Consider the following 16,683-nt stretch of genomic DNA (forward strand, 5'->3'; position numbering starts at 1 on the left):
GTGTTAAGGTCCCCTGCTATTATTGTGTTGTTGTTAATATTTCCTTTTAGGTTTCTTAATAGTTGCTTTATGTACTTTGGTGTTAGGTGCTCCTGTGTTAGGTGCATATATATTTATAAGTGCGATGTCCTCTTGGTGGAGTGTCCCTTTTATCATTATATATTGCCCATCTTTGTCTCTCATTACCTGTTTTATCTTGACGTCTACTTTGTATATAAGTATGGCAACACCTGCTTTCTTTTGTTTGCCAGTAGCTTTGAGTATCATCTTCCATCCCTTCACTCTGAACCTGTTTTGTCTTTAGAGCTGAGATGTGTTTCCTGGAGGCAGCCTATTGTTGGGTCTTGTTTCTTAATCCATCTTGCAACTCTGTGTCTTTTGTTTGGAGAATTCAATGCATTTACTTTTATAGTGATTATTAATACATGAAGGCTTAATGCTGCTATTTTATCGCTCATTTTACAGTTCTGCATTTCCTTCGTTTCTTATCCCATGTGTTTCAGACTACTAATTCAGTTTGATCCTTCTCTATGATGGTTTTCTTAGTTTTCTCTTTATTTGTCATATGTGTCTCTGTTCTGACTATTTGTTTAGTGGTTACCATGAGGTTTGTATAAAACTCATAGAGGGCTGGCCCGGTGGCGCAAGCAGTTAAGTGCGCGCGCTCAGCTGCAGTGGCCTGGGGTTCGCCAGTTTGGATCCAGGGCATGCACCAACGCACTGCTTGCCAGGCCATGCTGTGGTGGCATCCCATATAAAGTGGAGGAAGATGGGCACGATGTTAGCCCAGGGCCAGTCTTCCTCAGCAAAAACAGGAGGATTGGCAGATGTTAGCTCAGGGCTGATCTTCCTCACAAAAAAAAAAAAAGAAAACTCAGAGATGAGATAGTCCATTTTCTGATAGCCTCTTATTTCCTTATGCTAAGTAGATTCCGTGCCTTTCCTCTTTCCCTTCTAAGTTATTGTTGTCACAAGTTATTCCATCTTTTGTTGTGAGTTTGTGGTTAAAATGAGATTATATTTATTTTTGGTGTTTTCCTTCCCTTTATCTTTGATGTTATAATTAAGTGTTTGCTAACCTCTTCTGATAGAAAGCTGCGATTTTTCTGATTTTGTCTACCTATTTTTCTCCTCGCTCAAAGCTTAGTATCCCTTTTATGTTTTTTTTCCAGGTATGGCGGCCTTCTTGGGCATTTCTTGTAGTGCGGGTCTTGTGGCGATGAACCCCCTTAGCTTCTCTTTATCTGTGATAGTTTTTATTTCTCCCTCATATGTGAAGGATATTTTCGCTGGATAGAGTATTCATGGCTGAAAGTTTTTGTCTTTCAGAATTTTAAATATATCATTCCACTCTTAGCCTCTAAAGTTTCTTCTGAGAAATCCACTGAAAACCTGATAGGAGTTCCTTTGTACATATTTTCTTCTGCCTTGCTTCCCTTAGTAGTTTTTCTTTGTCATTGACTTTTGCCTGCTTTACTACTGTGTGCCTTGGAGAGGGTATTTTTATGTTGATTTAGTTAGAAGATCTATTGGCTTCATTCACTTGTATTTCTAGTTCCTTCCCCAAGTTTGGGACGTTCTCAATTATATTTCCTTTGAACAAACTCTCTGCTCCTTTTTCCCTCCCTTCTCCCTCTGGAATACCTATAATCCTTATGTTCCATTTCTTAATTGAGTTGGATATTTCTTGGAGAATTTCTTCATTACTTTTTAGTCTTAGTTCTCTCTCCTTGTCCATCTCGAGCATTTCTGTATTCCTATCCTCTAGATTGCTAATTCTACCCTCCATATTGTCAGCTCTGTTTTTTAAAGATTCCAGATTTTTCTTTATCTCTTCCATTGTGTTTTTCATCTCCAACATTTCTGATTGGTTTTTCTTTGTAGTTTCAATCTCTTTTGTGAAGAAGTTCCTGATTTCATTAACTGTCTATCTGTATTTTCTTTTAAATCATTGAGCTTTTTTATGATGGCTATTTTGAGTTCTCTGTAGTTGTGATTATAAAGTTCTGTGCCTTCAGGATTGATTTCTCAGTGCTTGTCATTTTCCTTCGGGTCTGGAGAGTTAATATAGTTTTTCATACTGTTTGACGGTGTGGATTTATGTCTCTGCCTAGTGATAGTATCTGGTCACAGCTTCCACCTGCCACCACTGGGTGGGGGTCAAGAGCTGTGTATTCTGAGCCCACTGAAATCTGCTAGTGCTCTGGCCAACTGGCCATGCTGGAGGACCATGTAGGGAGGTGGGTCGCTTTCTTCTGCCTGGTTGATCCCAGGGGCTTCTCGCTTTTCCCTCGCTGTTTCCCCTCCTGGGGTGCTAGCTTGATGAAGACACCCCCACAACAGTTCAGTCACCTCCATTTGGGGATTTCCCCTGGGCTGTGAGGGAACTTGGAGAGCAATGGTTTTCCCACAGATGCCACCCCTCCCCCCTCTCTCTGAGAGCCACACGGTCCTGAGGTCGCTGCTGTTCAGGAGGGAGAGGAGCTCTCCTAACTTCCTTCCACTTCCTCTACGTAAAGGGCAGCTGAGATTTTGATAGGGATTGTATTGAATCACCAGATCAATTTGGGGAACATTGCCATCTTAACAATATTAAGTTTTCCAATCCATGAACAGGGAATGTTTTTCCATTTACTTAGGTTTCCTTTAATTTTTTCATTAATGTTTTGTATTTTTTATTGTGCAGTCTTGCACCTCCTTAGTTAAATTTATTCCTAAGGATTTTATTCGTTTTGATCCTATTGTAAATGGAATTGTTGTCTTAATTTCATTTTCAAGTTGTTCATTTTTAGTGTATAGAAATACAACTGATTTTTGTGTGTTGATCATGTATCCTACAACTGTGCTAAATTCGTTTATTAGCTCTAATAGTTTTGTGTGTGTGTGTGTATTCTTTAGGATTTTCTTTCTATAAGATCATGTGATCTGTGAGTAAAGATAATTTTGCTTCTCCTTTTTCAGTTTGGATGGCTTTTATTTTTTTTCTTGCCTAATTCCTCTTGCTAGAACTGCCAGGACATTGTTGAATAGAAATGGAAAGTGGGAATCCTTGTCTTGTTATTGATCTTAGGGGCACATCTTTCATTCTTTCACCGTTGAATATAATGTTAGCTGTGGGTTTTGCGTAAATGTCCTTTATTGTGTTTTTCACTCGCACCCTTAAGATATTAGAGTTCCAGTTATTTCACATCCTTTACAGCATTTGGTATTATTACACTGTGTCATTTTAGCCATTTTAGTCAGTTTATAGTGGTATTTTATTGGAATTTTAATTTGCTTTTCACTGATGACTAGTGAAACTGAACACTTTTGTGTGTGCTTATTGGCCATAGAATTTGTTTTTGAGGGAATCTTATACATTAAAAAACAATGTCAGGGCCGGCCCTGTGGCTTAGCAGTTAAGTGCGCATGCTCTGCTGCTGGCGGCCCGGGTTCAGATCCCGGGCGTGCACCGATGCACCGCTTCTCTGGCCATTCTGAGGCCGCGTCCCACATATAGCAACTAGAAGGATGTGCAGCTGTGACATACAACTATCTACTGGGGCTTTGGGGGAAAAATAAATAAAATAAAATTATTAAAAAAAAAATGTCATAATTTACCATGTAAATGTGTATTTAATACAGCAGACCCTCTTAATGTTTAGTGTAGGCCTCAAAATTAAGTTGTTATTATCAATTTGACTGTTAGTACTGCTATGGATCTACTTTTATAGTAAAGATTTGAACAGTTAAGACTTATTTTGTGATGTATATGAACATTCATAATTTATGAACATTTAAATAATTTAAAGAACCAGGAGAAAATAATTTTTTCTGTTGTTGATATATGAATAATTACAGCTGTATTTGGACATGAGTTTAAACTTTTTACAGAATTCAGTTGATATTATTTATCAAGAAGTTATGTTATGCCAAGTGGCATACTTGTGCTTCTGAATGATATAAATGATAAAGGTATGCACATTTACTCATCAGCAAATGGGCATCACTGTGTTTGGCTAATGATCTAAGCATCCCTGAAAATAGAGCTGTGTCCAGCTGGCTGTAATTAGGATTGGATTGTTTCATGCATCAGAGACACTAAAGTTGCTTTAATTCTTGGGTCCCACAGCTTTCTACTTATTCTGCTCATTTCCTGCAACTTCAAAATGTTCATCTGTTTCTCACAAAATATTTGAATGATTACAAACAGAAACATACAACCAGGTTGCCGTTATGATTAGCTGTTTTTACTCTCAGATATGGAAATGTCGGATTGAAGAATGGCTCAGAAACTTTGAGAGCTGTCCTTTGAAAAGAAATGCATTGAAATAAGAATGTTAAAAGAGCCTAGGGGGTACAATAAAATGTGACAGGAACATGCTGTAAATGCCACAATTTCTCTTATTTTGGAATATCTGGTAATGATTGTCAATTCCTATGAACAATTTTGTGACATTTGGAATTAAATTTTAGTCATTATAAGATTTTATGAAGAGATGTCCTGTTTTACTTGAGCTCTTTTTTTTTTTTTTTTTTTGTGAGGAGATCAGGCCTGTGCTAACATCTGCCAATCCTCCTCTTTTTTTTTTGCTGAAGAAGACTGGCCCTGAGCTAATATCCTTGCCCATCTTCCTCCACTTTATATGGGACACCGCCACAGCATGGCTTGCCAAGCAGTGCGTCGGTGCACGCCCGCGATCCGAACCAGTGAACCCTGGGCCACCACAGCAGAGTGCGCGCACTTAACCGCTTGCGCCACCGGGCCAGCCCCCTTGATCTCTTTTTTAATGCCATGTTTTTTTTGTCTGCTTAGTTAGAAATGGCTTTAGAAGAGCTAACATTTATTAAGCATTTACTATTTGCCATACATGGTGTTAGTCTCTCTTCTTACATTATCTCTAATCCTCACCATAATCTTGTAACCCCAATTTTCAGATGAAACAAAGCCTCAAAAAATTGTTTCTTCTCTAAAATCACAGCACACAGTAGTGATTTGAGCTCAAATTTGTCTGGTCCTTAAGCCTATAGTTTTTCCACCATACCAGTGGTGCTCACCTAAGTCTAATTAAAATGGAATTTCTGGGGTTAGACTTTAATATGTTTTAGCAGCTCTCTCAGGTTAATAATATGCATCTAGGGTTATAAACCACTGAATAACACCCTGTGCTTACTATTATATGATCATACTTCAGTAAAAAGGAAAGTATAGTAAAAGAACATATTTTCCTTTAAAGTTGTATACAATGTCATCCATTTATCTCTGCCAAAACATATCTGTTTGAAACTTCCAGTGCAAGATGGTACACTGAGAACATGCTGAAGCCTCCCTTTGCTACTTCACATTCTTAAAAATAATCCTTTCTTCCCCCTCCAAAAAATATACAGTATCAAGCAAACACAACTGTGATAGGAAAGAAAAAGAGCAAAACTGGCCAAAAACCACAAAGAACCTCTTAAAAAGGATTGGAATACAAATGAGAACCATAATCTAAAACATGCACAGGACTGGAATACTGTAAAAGATATAAGTGACTATAGGAGTGCTTTATGTCTAGCCTGCTGGACAAGCAGACATGTAGATCTACCTTTCCCTACCTTCATTTCTCCTTGGTGTGTGTGATGCAAAACCAGGCAATGTGGGTGTTTAAATATATATATGATACAAATAAAAATAAATAAATAAATGATATATGGGAAAGCATCTAGCAGTGTTCTGGGTAAGAGCAGGTCATTGCTAAATATCAGGTTAATAAAGGTGTCAGAACCTGTCAGATCTGGACCATTCCAGGCCATGGGAATCTGCACCTTCTTATCAAGTTAAAGGGAAAGAGCCATCTAATTCAGTCTTCCTGACATTCACACAGGCCCTTAATACTGTAAATGATTTCGCGGCCGGCCCTGTGGCTTAGCGGTTGAGTGCGCGTGCTCTGCTGCTGGCGGCCCAGGTTGGGGTCCCGGGTGTGCACCGATGCACCACTTCTCCGGCCGTGCTGGGGCCACGTCCCACATGCAGCAGCTAGAAGGATGTGCAGCTATGACATACAACTATCTACTGGGGCTTTGGGGGAAAAATAAATAAATAAAATTATAAAAAAAAAAAAAATCTTTAAAAAAAAATACTGTAAATGATTTCATACCATCATTGCATAATATTGTGCAATAAAATAAAAAGATATCTCCAACAACAAAAAAAAGCCAAGGCAGTACCCCAGTGTTATCAATATCCAGAAAGTATAGAGAGCCCCCCAAATACTAACTATCTGTATTCACTACTCAGTGGAATATTTTGCCCCTCCCATTTTTCCCCTCCCTTAAAGAAAATGTTTCTTTAATCACATACATCAGTCATAGACTAATAAGATATCTCTAAAGCATAAACAAAGATGAGTCCACAACCCAGAATCACAAAATATTTCAAGAAAACTAATACTATGAAGGAGAGTACCAAACTGTACAAAGGGAAGAACCTAAGGAATCAGAGTTAATAGAGAAAGCAAAACAGAACTTTAGAATAAATATAATATCCTCAGAGAATTGCAGGATGACACTGCATTCATTTAAAAAAAGAAAATTTTAGAGCTTTTTGAAGTTAACACTTTAAAAGGAAGGACAAAGAATTGGGGAAAAAAATGTAAATCTAGAGACATGGAGTTATCCATTCATCCCCATATATGCTTAGAGAGATGTGTGGAATGATATTCAACTAATGTTAACACTTTTTCTTTCTGGGTAATGGGATATTGGTTGGCTTGTTTCTTACTATTTTGTACTTTTTAAAATTTTTTATCGAAGCATGTTTCATTTTATGAAAATTATTTGCTTAAATAAAATAAATGAATTAAATAATTGAGTTAAAGATTAAAAAAAGGAATGATAAAGTAATTCAAAGGAAATAACGCACCAAATTAATAAGGATAAAAGCAGAAATCCAACAGCAAGTTGACTGATTAAAAAAATCTATAAAATAGATAAATCTTGGCAAGTCTAAAAAAGAAAGAAAAGATACTAATCAATATTAGAAACTAAAAAGAAAGCATGAATAAAAATACAGAAATTTATAAAGTTATAAGAACTCTATGTACAAGTTTACAATAATAAAATGTGAAAGCCTAGGGCCGGCCCATTGGCGCAAGCTGTTAAGTGCGCGCGCTCCGCTGCGGCGGCCCGGGGTTCGCCGGTTCAGATCCTGGGCACGCACCGACGCACTGCTTGGCAAGCCATTCTGTGGCAGCGTCCCATATAAAGTGGAGGAAGACGGGCACAGATGTTAGCCCAGGGCCAGTCTTCCTCAGCAAAAAAAAGAGGAGGATTGGCAGATGTTAGCACAGGGCTGATCTCCTCACAAAAAAAAAAAAGGAAAAGATGTGAAAGCCTAGGTTCAGTGGGTCATTTTCAGAAATATATGATTTATTCAAATTTTCACAATAAAAAGTAAAAACCTTGAATTAACTAATAATTATAAGAAGAAATTGAAAAGAAATTTAAAGATTTGTCCCTACAATGGCCTAGATTTTAAAGATGAGTTCTAGGAAACTTGTAAAGAAATCTTATGTAAATTTGCATGTTGTGTAATAAGGATAGGCTCCTACCCAATTGATTTATGATGCTAGTGTAACACTAATGCCCAAACCAAAGAGGGACATAGAAAAAAAAAGCAAAAAAAAAAACTATAAGCCTGTCTCACTTCTGGAGATAGGACTAAAAAGTCATAAATAAAATATTAGCAAATTGAATTCACCAATGTATTATTTATGGAGAATTTATCCCAGGAATGCAAGGATGGTTAAGCATTATAAAATCAATTTGTATAATTTACTTTGTAGGTTATTAGAGGAGAAAAATATGCAGTCATCTCAATAATGCCCCCAAAAAGCATTCAGTAAAATGCAACAATGTGGTTTTGGCATAGGGAAAGACAACTAGATCAATAACAGAGTCAAGATTCTGAGACGGACCCGTGTATATCTCTCTATTTAAGTGTATAATAACTGTGGTATTTAAAATCAATATTTAAAGAATGGACTATTCAATAAAGGGTGTGTATTTAGGAAGTTATATTAAATCTTTCACACCATTCACAAAAATAAATTCTAAATGTAATAAAAATCTAAATATAAGAAACACTTTGCAAATGTTAGAAGAAAGTGTTTGTGACCGTGAAGTAAGGAGGGCCTTAAATGAGCTATCAAGCTGAAAAGACATTTTTCTTCCTTCTTTTTTTTTTTTTTTTTTTTTTTTTTTTGGTGAGGAACATTAGCCCCGAGCTAACATCTGTTGCCAATCCTCCTCTTTTTGCTGAGGAAGATTGGCCCTGGGCTAAGATCCATGCCTATCTTCCTCTACTTTACGTGTGGGATGTCTGCCACAGCATGGTTTGATAAGTGGTGTATAGGTCCACGCCCAGGATCATGAACCTGTGAACCTCAGGCCGCCAAAGCGGAGCGGATGAACTTAACCACTACGCCACTGGGCTGGCCCCACAAAAGCCATTTATAAAAAAAGATTAAGTTTAGATATATCAAAATAAAAACTTCTTTATGACAAAAGATGCTTTAAAAAATTAAAAGGATAACTGCCAGACTTAAAAAAATATTTTCAATGGATAAAATAGAGCAAGTATTTATATGCATAGTAAGAAAAAGGGAGGAGGAAATAGAAAAATGGGCAAAGAATATGAGCAAGGAATTCAAAGAAAAGAAAATAGCCAATAATCATTGAGAAAGATGTTCAATCGCACTAATAGTCAGGGAAATGCTAATTTTAAAGACAATAAAATTGATTTAATCTACCAGATTTGCAGAAATTTCTAAAGTTGATATTTTAGGGGTAGCAAGTATGTGAAGAAATGGATACTCTCTTAGTAATTGTAGGGTTGTAAAATTGTAAAGCCATTGTCTAGAGGAATTTGGCAGTATTTTGTGTACCCATTAGAATTCATAAGGAACTCTGAAATACAATCTTATTTAATCCTGAATCTGGTACTTTGTCCTTATTTTACCTATGAGGGGTAGAACTCAGAAAGGACGCATGGCAGAGTTGGAACTTGTACCCAAGTCTCCTAATGCCAGAGCAGTGTTCTTTGTATTCCAGGATTGTTCCTAGGGTGAGGGAATAGCATGAGCCAAAGCTTAGAGGTAGGTCAATACGTGGCATGTCTGGGAAGTGATTAAGTAGTCCTTCATGCTTAGAGGGGGTTGAAGGGAATGCACTGAGAGATGGGACTGGAAAAATAAGTTCAGTTAAGATAATGAAGAGTTTTCAATACCCTAACAAGGGAGTTAGGTTTTGTTCCATTGAACATTGAGGATCCACCAAAGGTTTTTGAGCAGTGACTAATGATAGTGTGAAGAGTAGCTTAGAAGGAGAGAGATTTGAGGCAGGAAGACTAGTTAGATGGCTGAGGCAGCTATTTAAATGAGAAAATGAGGACTTCGAACTAGGCTGGTGAATGTAGGTTTGACAAGGAGAAGGCAGGCACAAGAGGCATGGAAGTGGAGTTGACACAGCACAGAAGCTGCCATCAGACACTTAAAAGGGACTTACTCTTAGCTTAACCTGGTCAGATTTGAGATATATATTGGAGGTAAAGCTAGCAAGACTTAAACAGATGGATTGAATTGGAAGAGAGGGGGCAGAGAGTGAGGAAAAAAAAGACTGCTAGTTTTTGATTGAACAAGTGGGTGGATGGTGAATCATTTGCTGAGAAGAGAGGACCTTGCAAGTGGAGAGACGGGATGTCAGTGGTTCTGTTTTGACTGTAAGTATGAGATGCCTCTTAGATATCCAAGTGGAGATGTCAAAAAGGCAGTTGTATAAAAGAGACTGGAGTTCAGAAAGAGATATGGACTGGAGGTAAAATTTGAGAGTAATAAGCATATAAATTAGATGGTATCCAGAGCCATGGGACTGGATAAAATCACTTAGGAAAAGAGAAAAGATAACGACGGGGAAAACTGTTAAGGGATATTCTTGGTCACTCCAACATTGGGAGATCTAGTAGAGAAGCCAACAAAAACAGGCTGAGAAGGAGCTGCCCAATGAGATAAGAAGAAAACCAGAAGAATGAGGTATCCCATAAGCTAGAGAAGGAACTATTCCAGGAAGGAGGAGGTGGTCAACTATATGAAATACTAATTTAAGGTGTGATAAGGTGACAACAGAGAATTGGCCATTGGCCTTCAGGGAAATATAGTTTTTGGTGAGCTTAATTAGCAGTGTTTCAGTGAAGTGGTGGGAACAAAAACCCAAAAAGAGTGGAGTGAGGAGAAAATGAGTGGGGAGATAGTGAAAGGTACTCATTTTTTTTTTTAATTAATTTTTTTTTTCTCCCAAAGCCCCAGTAGACAGTTGTATGTCATAGCTGCACATCCTTCTGGTTGCTGTATGTGGGACGTGGCCTCAGCATGGCAGGAGAAGCGGTGCATCGGTGCACACCCGGGATCTGAACCCGGGCCGCCAGCAGCAGAGCGCGCGCACTTAACTGCTAAGCCACGGGGCCGGCCCATGAAAGGTACTCTTTTTGAGGAGTTTTTTCTAGAAGGTAATGGAGGAGTGCAGTCATACCCAGAAGGAGACATGAATACAAGGGAGAGTTGTTTTGTTTTTCAAGATGAATGAGATTAAGGCACAGTCATATGCCAGAGAGAATTATTCAGAATGGAGAAAGTGATGCAGAAAAGAGATATTGCAGGAACAGTCCTTGAGAAGTCGCAAGTGGATGAGGTCCTGGCCGCAAGTAGAAGGGTTGGCCTTAAAGAGGAACATAAACACTTCTTCCATTGTGAGGGTAGTGAAGGGAAAGTGTGTCAAATCAGGTGCAGTTAGGTTGGTAGAATTAGTGGGAAGATGAAATAAAATTCATCTGATTGGATCTATTTTCCCACTGAAGTATGAAGCAAGGTCATCAGTAGTAAGTGACCTGGGAAAGGGATGTTGGAGATTTGAGGAGCCAAGAAAATTTGTGAAATAGTTATCTCAAAGTGGCAAAGTAAATATGTAGAAAGAACTGGTTTGGAGTCTGTGTCTGACAGTAAGTCCCCATTTAAGACTTGTAATAGTACATTTTAAGTGAATACAGTCAGCACAGTTGTGTGGTTTTTCTCTGGTGCTGTTCATCTGCTCAGAAGCAGGCTTAGAGTAAGCTGATGGTTGAGATGACGTTTTACTAGTAGAGAGGGGGAAGGAGAGACAAGAGAGTATTTGCAAAGTGGAAAACATGGTTGTCCACAGAATTTAATCAGGGTAAAGAGGGAAGTAAGAATACTGATTACAATGATAGGGCAGTGATTTATATCTTGGTGAGACCCAAGAATTGTTGGAGTAAGGATCTGCATTTTAAGCAAGCATCCCAGGTGAAATATGATTCACGTGGGCTGTGGACCACTCTTGAAGAAGCATTTATAATAGCTTCGGGTCATAATGGTAGTCTTAGAGCAAATATCTGTTTTTGTTCAAATTTCACAGTATATCTATTTAAACATAGGCAGAGGTGCTTGTAAAAAAGTGAATTTGTATGAGTGTGTAGAAAGATATTGATCATCAAAACTTTAGTAGTGAATAGATTAGTAGTCAGAGGAAATGACTATAACAATTGTTTCAATTCAAATTTAGCCTTTGAAACATATTATTAAACAAATAACTATTGCATTGTACCTGCATGCATTATAATTTTTCATGTAATTATATTGCTCACATATTTAACTATTCCATTTGTTTCTGGCATTTTGAATCTAGTTGTGTATTTTAATTTTAATATTTTGCCCACATCTGAGAATGAAATTATACTCTAAAAACTTTTTTTTACTTTAAGAAAATTCTGAATTTCAATGTAATTTGGGCAGTTTCTCAAACTGAAGATGCCATGTTTAATTCCCTGAGTTATACCTAATTATGCAAGTGCAACTTGTTCTCAGTAAAACTTTGTCTTTAATATTAGCTGCCTCCCTTTCCTTGGGAAGCCATTACAGTTTTCCTTTATTAAATTAAATTTGCATCTGTCTGGAAGACTTGATGAAAAGTAGACTGAGTAGACTAAACCACTAGAGATTCTTTTTGTATTGAAACTGGCTTATATGTAGCTTTTTATATACTTTGTTTCTGAGCTTCAGTGAAAGAAATGTCATGAAATTAGTGTTTATTAGAATTTTTCTAATTCTATTAGAATTTTTTAAACTATCAAATTTATATTACAAGAAGGGTTAGAATGATTTCCCTCAAATCTATTCTCTATTGACTATAACTATTTTATAATAAGTTTGGGGGGACTTTTTTTCTAAGTGCCTTATGTCATTGTATATTTACTGTAATTATTAGATGCCTTTGGGCAGGTGCCTGGGGGTTATTATGTACATGGTTGATGCTTTTTCTGACAGCTTAAATCAATTACTGAATATTATGTATGACCAACACTGGGCTGGGCTATAGGGAATGCAAATAAAGTATAAAATTAGGTCCCAGATGTTAGTATTCCTTTTACATGTTTATATTTTGCCCCTAATTTTGCTTTTCATGTCTTAATACAAGTACTACACATTGTAAACCAAATACTACTTCTTGCTGTTTTGTAAATATATTTGGCACTTGGCTGTTTCTGTGTCTTTGAAATGCTGTTTCTCTTCCACCTTCTTTTCAGTTCTGAGAACTCTTTCCTCATTAAGACTCATCTCAAATGGTATCGCCTGCATGACATCTTTCCAGGACACTTCCTTCACCCACTAAGCACCCTAGAATGGCAGTTATATGTTTTGCCCTGTTTTAAATATTAGTATACTTTATATATATTCTCCCCCTTACTTGAAATTCCCTCCTTGGGAAATTAGCTTACTTGAAGTTATCAGTGTCTTATTTTACTGATCTTTGGATATACCATGTCATATGTGGCATATCATAGTCACAAAATAACATTGGTTGAATTAAAGGTCAGAAACAGCTAAAGAAAAATAACATGTGACAAAAATGGTCAGGAGTCAAATCATGAGAGAAGTGGTCAATGTTGAGTTCCTGGAGAGGATAAGACTTGAGCTGAGCCTCATACCTGAGTACCCTAAAGTAGAAATCAGTCGGAGTGTGTGCTATGAGAATGATGAATTCTGTTTTAAAGTGGATTTTAAAATAGCAGTTTTCTTAAAGTGGATAAATATGGGGAGACTTCGTAGTATTTGATTTTCTCTGGTTACAGTCGAGTTACACAGTGCTTCCTTTTATGAATGATATAGCCTTTTCACACAATGAATATACTAGAAACAAAATCATATCTAGTCCAGGAAATCCTTGTACATGTTCTGAGAGTAAGGATGTCTCTGTAGGTGATAACTAGCCATATTGTGCAAGACTGTAAATCCCAATGAAGTGATCTGCCTAATATTCCTTTTAAATGCATTTGGGACTCTGGAGATTTTCATTCCCAGAGGCTTGGCAGCTGATCTCTATTGAGTACTCCAGACTCTCTTGGAATGGTTTTCTAAGGGACTGCCTGTTTCAGAATGAAGAAGTAGGTTCTGAATTCCTGCTGCAATAAGAATCACTAGAGTAGCCTGACAATAAAAGGCTGAGCTTTCTAGGGCCAGTACATCCTGAGTCGTAGAGAAGCCACATATATAGTCCTGTGGCAGAACCAAGTCTCCTAGAAGAGAGTAAAGCTAAGGTTTCAGCTGAAGGACTGAAAACCAGGGCCATCTTATCCATTAGTGCCCAGGGCCCTCAGTACTTTTAGGGGCCCATGAAAATGTTTTAATGTGTTTTAAAATCAGAAGGAAAAATATGAACTAGAATTGAAGAAAATTTTTTACCATATGACATTAATATATTTGTCTTCACAACAAAGCAGTCATAAAATGTAATTTTTTCTGGAGTAAGGGCCAAAAGACAAAATTGTTTAGGGCCCATAAAAGTCATAATGTGGCCCTGCCTGAGACCTACCCATCCTCTCAAAGTTAGTGCTGTTTTGAGAAAGAGCAGCAAGTTTGGTCAGGTGTGTGATATTTTAATCCAGTTCTTCTCCCTTTCTGCATCTCAGTGTCTTCATTTGTATAATAAGGAGTTTGGACCAGGCAACCTGTGAGGGCCCTTGCAGGTCAAACTTTCTTAAATGAAGTCCTGTATCAGAAGCTCTGGGTAAGTTCCATGCCAAAGCAGATTATCTAACATGACCTTATTGTGAACTCAGGTTGTGTGATAACCCACATTGACACAGAACAGGCCTGGTAACCATTCTGTATTTTTAGAGTCCAGTTAGAAGTACAAGTTTGGAAATGATAAGAGCATGAAGTATGTGGTATTAGAATGCAACTGGTGAAAGATTAGAAGTAGTAAAATGCCTTGTATGTTGTAAGTACTCAGTAAATATTTAATGAATGGATAAAATAATGATGTATATAGAATAGCTTATTTTCTTAATCAAGAGAAATCTATATTTACCAGAAAAAATATTAACCTGTGAGATTTTTTTTCTTATTCTTTATAGAAAAATAGCAGAAAACATTTTGGAGATGGTATCTAAAGTATTGAAATCTCATTTCTACAAATTGTAAGATTCTTTTTTTTTTTTTTTTTGTGAGAAAGATTAGCCCTGAGCTAACATACGATGCCAATCCTCCTCTTTTTGCTAAGGAAGACTGGCCCTGGGCTAACATCCATGCACATCTTCCTCTACTTTATATGGGACACTGCCACAGCGTGGCTTCACAAGTGGTGCGTCGGTCCGTGCCTGAGATAGGAACCTGCAACCGCCACAGTGGACCACGCGAACTTAACCACGCGAACTTAGGGGCCACCAGGCTGGCCCCTAAATTGTAAGATTCTGAAGATTAAGCCCAGAGCTCTTTTAAATTCTTGTTTACTGTTTATTTATAAGGTTTTATTCTTCTTTGTCTAATCTAAAAATATGTGTTATATTAAGATATTAGGACAATATTTCTCTTCTTACTTCTTTCGTCTGTATATTGTTCATTTTTTAGATTATTGGTGGAAAATGGTCAATCCCTATTTGGCATTCCTTCTATAGTAACTGGGCCTCTGTATCACTTATCCTACTCCAACCTCTTTATTTGCTTAGGGATATCATACTGATAGAAAATGGGATGATTTAATGGTTGCCTACAAAATATATAATTAGAAGGATAAATCTGCTGAAAAACAAGTATTACAAAATGACAAATTACTTCTAGATTGCCTTGATTGGTTTTTTTTTTCCCCAATCTAGTAATAGCTACAACTACTTTGATGTACATCAGAAGCACCTGAACTGCTTTTTAAAAATAAAGATGTTTTGGCACCATCTCAGACCTGCTGGTTTAGTATCAATGGGGATGTAACCCATGCATGCATCTGCATTTTGAAAAAGATCCCAGTTGATTGTGACAGGCACTAAAGGTTGAAAACTACAGTATGGTAAAATAGAAAGAATCATAGACTCTGGAGTTAGATGGCTCTGAGTCCAGATCTGTCACAATCCAGGTGTGTGAACCCAGATCTAGATCTCTGACCAAGTTACTTAATCTGTCTGATCTTCAATTTCCTCATCTATAAAATAGGAATGGTAATACTTTCTAAGGTAGCTGGGGGGATTAAAGGAGATAATGAATGAAAAGTGCTTGACATATAGTAAGTGATAGTTTGTCTTGTTATTCTAGTAGCATGGAGTTATCCTCAGTTTTCATCTCGACTTATGAAGAGTGAGGCTTTTCTAACAATAGCTCTTCTCTGCATCCAAAAGAATATTTGTGCAAAACTTGCTCCAGCTATCTTTTAATCAGACAGATTTACTTTGGGTTTTGAAGTTTCCTCCAAGTTTGCATTTTTACTACTCAGAAAATAGTGGTGGAGAAAGTAGATGGCATCTTGGTTTTCAGTTTCTGTAGCATCCTCTGAAGTAGCTAATTATTTCTGGATCCAGTTTCAAAGTTATTCATTGTCTTATTTTAAGAACAGGTATATTAATATATCATGAACTTGGGACATAAACTTGTTCGTTGCAAAACCATAGAACAATGGATTTTGTCAATGAAAGAACATATGGATGCCTAATTCCTTGTATTGGCGACTTTGTCATCATATGTTTATATGGTTAATCTCTGTGGATTTGTAAATGATAGTGTTTCAGATTTCTTTTGAAACGTCTCAGGTCAATTTAACTGACAATGTAATGGTGTAAAACCCCAAGAGAAAGGAAAAGAGGAGAGATACTTTTCTGAGTTCCTGGTTATGGTCTTTCCATCTGTATAACATTACCCACATCTCCTTTTATTTTCTATTCCTGTGAACTTGACAGAATTAAAAAGTATTGATTTCTCTTTTTTTTTTCATTAGTTAAGGATTGATCAAATACTCAGAGCATAATGCTAAGCATAAATATTTAATTTACATAAACTGTGCCTAGCATTTATCAAGGCTATCACAAGCTGCTTTCTCTCATGAAATGTACATTCACAATGCCTTCTCAATGAAGGGGCTCCTCCTTTATTTACTTTTTTGGAGTCATCATATATAAAAAACAGTGAGTGTATTAAATGTTGTTTTGAATTTAAACATTGCAAATGCTGGAGATTATATAACATCATGCTTGATATAGCCTTTCTACTTCTTTCATTTCTAGGATTGTCTTTAATACATAAGGAGTAGTCGTCCATTCTGCCTAGTTATTTGATGGTTTGGTTTTATTTTGTAAGCCTCTGCTCAGATTGCACCATTGTATATTTCTGTACA

General features: G+C 37.0%; 1 protein-coding gene across 12 annotated transcripts in view; it reads left to right on the top strand.

Moving 5' to 3' along the window:
* The window catches only part of PEAK1 (pseudopodium enriched atypical kinase 1), a 318,270-nt gene that overhangs the window by 179,453 nt on the left and 122,134 nt on the right, over positions 1-16,683 (top strand). The window contains exon 5 of one of the 12 annotated variants that reach the window (XM_087428741.1): positions 10,317-10,492. The exons of 10 other annotated variants lie outside the window; for them this stretch is intronic. The gene's annotated coding sequence lies outside the window, so the exon portion shown is untranslated. Of the gene's footprint in view, positions 1-10,316; positions 10,493-13,996; positions 14,095-16,683 lie in introns of all 12 variants that reach the window. One more of the 12 variants, XM_087428746.1, reaches the window with a different exon arrangement.

Source organism: Ceratotherium simum, chromosome 3, assembly GCF_057802395.1.
Source record: "Ceratotherium simum simum isolate JZ-2026a chromosome 3, ASM5780239v1, whole genome shotgun sequence".
Classification (NCBI taxonomy): domain Eukaryota; kingdom Metazoa; phylum Chordata; class Mammalia; order Perissodactyla; family Rhinocerotidae; genus Ceratotherium; species Ceratotherium simum.